The sequence below is a fragment of the Symphalangus syndactylus genome, chromosome 1 (assembly GCF_028878055.3).
Source record: "Symphalangus syndactylus isolate Jambi chromosome 1, NHGRI_mSymSyn1-v2.1_pri, whole genome shotgun sequence".
In the NCBI taxonomy this organism is placed as follows: Eukaryota; Metazoa; Chordata; class Mammalia; order Primates; family Hylobatidae; genus Symphalangus; species Symphalangus syndactylus.
In genome coordinates, this window is record NC_072423.2 from 91,710,571 (window position 1) to 91,713,616 (window position 3,046).

Genomic DNA, 3,046 nt, shown 5'->3' on the forward strand with positions numbered 1-3,046 from the left:
TCTCAGATGAGACTTTGGACTGTGGACTTTTGAGTTAATGCTGAAATGAGTTGAGACTTTGGGGGACTGTTGGGAAGGCATGATTAATTTGAAATGTGAGGACATGAGATTTGGGAGGGGCCAGGGGTGGAATGTTATGGTTTGGTTGTGTCCCACTCAAATCTCATCTTGAATTGTAGCTTCCATAATTCCCATGTGTTGTGGGAGGAACCCAGTGGGAGATAATTGAATCATGGGATTGGTTTCCCGCATACTGTTCCTATGGTAGTGAATCTAGACCTACTTTGAGGTTGGAGGGTAAAAGGAGGGTGAGAGTTGAAAAACTATCAGGTGCTATGCTTAGTTTCTGGATGACAAAATCATTTTACACCAAACTCCAACGACACAGAATTTACCCATGTAACAAACCTGCACTTGTATCTCCTGAACCTAAAATAAACATTTAAAAAGAAAAAAATCTATTTAATATATTTTTGATTCATACACTGAATTGTTTTTCTGACTTCTTTGTGTTGATTCTAACTTTCTCTTGGATCTCACTGAGCTTCCTTATAATCCAAATTTTGAATCCTTTATCTGTCATTTCAGAATATTCATTTTGGCTAGGATCCATCCTACAGAGCTACTGTGATCCTCCGAAGGTGTCAAAACAGTCTGCTTTTTCATATTGGTAGAGTGCTTATGCTGGTTCCTTCTCATCTGGAGTTGTGATTTCTTTTTTTTTTTTTTTTTTTCTGATAAAGGAAGCAACTACAGAAAGCTCTTATTTATTTGTTTGAAGTAACCAGTGCTATGGATGCAAAACCCCCCCCAACAACTCTTCCAATGCTACTTTGAAAAGGAACATATCAAACTTGATTTTCATTAGAATGTAGTTATTTCATCACACTAGTAAATAAAAAACCAAGACCCAAATATATATATATAATACGTATTATATATATTATATAATAATTGTATATAATATATAATACGTATTATATAACATAATATATTATATATATTATGTTATATATATAAAATACATATTATATATATATAAAAATATATATACACAGTGTGAAAATTATTGAGCTTCATCTTCTGGACAAGAATGCCGAGTTAGTCTCTCTTCATAAAATGCAATTATAATTTGAGGACACTTCATATTTGCCTCTTTTGCCAGCACCAAGTCTGCCTTATCTGAATCTTTCCATTTCTTGAGAAACATTAATTCTCCATTTGCTATCTGTGCACCAATTATTCTTTCAGGATCAAGACCTCTGGTAAATCCTCTTGCTTTGTCAGCAGCATCTCTTTTCTTTGATTTGCTGTCATCCGATTCACTGTCAGATAAAGATTTTCTTTTTGTACCATCTTTTTCTTTGCCAGCTTTTTGAGAATTAAGAAATGCTTCAATCAACTCTGGACAATATAAATTTTCTTCAGGTTCCTAAGTATTGTCAGCATCTGTAAATCCCTTCTACTTCAGGAAATATTCCACTTTTCCATTTGCTACACGTTGATCTAGTACATTTTCCATCACACATTCTTCAGGCTCTGCCTCTTCAACTTTTTTACCCTTTCCATTCTGTTTCTTTCCCATTTTTTGCAATGTAGTTTTATTGGAGGCCATTTTTAATTGCAGACTTGAAGAGCAATTATTCACCGCCTCTGAGCTGCTCCGGGTTGCGGGTCTGCGGAGTCTCCGGCCCTGCGTGCCTCCAGCTCGAGCCACATCCAGGAGGTAGGGAGCCGGGACGGGATTTCTTATTTTTGAATTTACTTTCCTTTGGATGGGACTTAAAAAAAATTTCCCCCCACTCTCCACTCCCCCGGCCCGAGAGTTTGACTGCAATGTACGCTGTTTATGGTCGTTTGGCTTTGACAGTGGGTGCTTTCAGGGGCCAAAGCTCTGTATGAGTCTCTTGGTTATATAATAGATGGCCTTTGTGCAGTGGCTTTCTCAAATGCCGGTTATAGTAGCGATGTGCTGGGCCTATGAGCAGGCTCACTACCTTCTGCAGGACTGGAATTGCGGAGGTCTCAGGAAGCTTATCTTCAGCATAGTGCACTTCTGACAACAGGTTTAGTACTGGGATGAGCAGTTCAACTCGCAGGCCAGAAGGTGACGCTCGTGGGTAAGAACCAGCTGCAGCAGGAGCTGATGGGTGTGTGCTTGATCTTTGTTACTGGGAGGGTCTCTCTGTTGTCTCAGGCGCTGGACTGGTCTGGGGAATATCTGGTGCCCTGAGTTCTTTGCACGTCCTCGGAATGGGGAACAACGCTGGGCATAGCTGAACCTTGCCCTCGGATACCCCAATGAGGAGTGCAAGTGTTACCAGGAAGTGTGCATGAATCCTTGGTTCTTAGTCTTACTTGGAGAAAGAAATCTGCCAAGCGACTGATTTAGCCAAGAAAGAGAATTTGTGGAAGGAAAATAGCAGAGAACTTAGAGAGACAGTATGCTCTGAAAGTATAAGGCAGAGCATGCTGCTGAAGGGGGTGAGCCAGCAGCACCCCAAGAGTTCTGTGTTGGGTTTTTTATGATGTCGGATATATATATATTTTTTGAGATTCTCACCTCTGTCTATGTTTCTACCCTTTTTTTGGTCTAGTTTTCCCACTTCTGCCTTAAGTCCCTTCCATTTCCTCACTTAGTTCCCACCCTAGGCTTGTAGGACCCTTCCTTACTTTTAGTTGGTGCGCATGTGTGGGCCTGGTGTTGGATACGAATTGCGCCTGTGTATCTCTTAGGAATTTCTTCTTTGCCCTCTTCCCCCTTATCAGCATGCATCAAGTACATTCTGACAGGTTAACTGTGGAGTGGATAATTACTGGGCACGTTAGTGGGCATCCCTTCCTGCACAGGTATTTCCCCTCCTCTCTGCTCATATCTAGCATACAGGTTTTGGGTGGTCCCTGGGGTCTGAGATTTTCAAGACCTCCCTTTTCTCAGAGGCTCCTCTGGTCTGCTCATGTCTAACTACCTGCCTGCTCTAACACAAGCCCAGCCCCGATGGGGGTGGTAGGAGAAGTTCATGGTGAAGGCATTGAGGTCTTTGTT

General features: G+C 41.3%; 1 pseudogene; it reads right to left on the reverse strand.

Annotated features, from left to right (window-relative positions):
- Window positions 1-1,080: 1,080 nt before the first annotated feature.
- Window positions 1,081-1,707, reverse strand: LOC129491050 (chromobox protein homolog 3-like; annotated as a pseudogene).
- Window positions 1,708-3,046: the final 1,339 nt, after the last annotated feature.